This window comes from Dermacentor variabilis, chromosome 2, assembly GCF_050947875.1.
Source record: "Dermacentor variabilis isolate Ectoservices chromosome 2, ASM5094787v1, whole genome shotgun sequence".
NCBI classification, from domain to species: domain Eukaryota; kingdom Metazoa; phylum Arthropoda; class Arachnida; order Ixodida; family Ixodidae; genus Dermacentor; species Dermacentor variabilis.
The window spans coordinates 58,996,020-58,997,023 of NC_134569.1; the positions used below are offsets into that span (position 1 = coordinate 58,996,020).

General features: G+C 42.9%; 1 non-coding gene across 1 annotated transcript; it reads left to right on the top strand.

The window, feature by feature from the left end:
- Window positions 1-699: 699 nt before the first annotated feature.
- TRNAT-UGU (transfer RNA threonine (anticodon UGU)) lies at window positions 700-773 on the top strand. The gene has a single exon. It is a non-coding gene; the product is annotated as a tRNA-Thr (tRNA).
- Window positions 774-1,004: the final 231 nt, after the last annotated feature.

Consider the following 1,004-nt stretch of genomic DNA (forward strand, 5'->3'; position numbering starts at 1 on the left):
TGCGGCCATAAAACACGGACGCCGGGGTAGTAAGGCGCTAGTGAACGTAGCTACCGCGCGTAATATTTGTGGATCAGGACATCGTCAGTGTTCTCCATCGCATCGCCCATGGTAGGCCGACTTACAGCAGCTTATTGTCTTTACTTTATTCACAAGTGAGAAACCAGGGATACGCGCAGCCACAGCTCGAAACGGAGTTGAATACCGTCTGTGTTGCACTAAATGATCATCATCACTGTTTCTTGGCAATAGCAAACGTCGGAACAAATGCAACAAAAATTACATATATATTACAGAAAACAGGGCATTTATGCCAGCCTCGAATGCCGATTCAGTTCCTTACTTCAAATATGAAACACAAATAATTTACCCAATGTTATGGTGTCAAAGCCGGTTAGCTTCTTATGATTGTGACTAATGAAAATCGGTCCCCTTGGTTTCCTTTCTTCTCGTTCATTACATAGTGAGAGTCTCGAATCCGGCAGGTTTGACATCTTCTGTCAGCATATGTGGGTTTATTGGCGAGGTGCCTGCACAAAAAAACATAGAAAAGAAGATAGGTGCACATACTAAGTGGCGCTTGTGGTAGGATGTTCTACATCCGTGCGAAGGTTTATGAGTGGTGGCGCTGGCTAACACTCTCAGGGTTAGTTCGAGTAGGCATAAATAAATAACCCTGAAAATGGGTGAGTAAGTAGCGCCGTGGTAGCTCAGTTGGTAAGAGCATCGCACGTGTAATGCGAAGACGTGGGGTTTGTATCCCACATACGGCAAGTTTCTTTTTCATACACTTTCATTTGCATTTGTATATCATTTCTTTAGTTCAATTAAGCACTACAAATAATTTCCTCTATGCTATGCTGTATATATGTATACACTGCCAATATATGTACTGTATATGTACTGCCAATTTAAAAATCGGGGGCCAAATTCACAACTCTTCTTGCTCAGTAAGAGTTGTCTGCGTACGGCCGGCTGCCTTCGCAAACTATATGTTCATCATC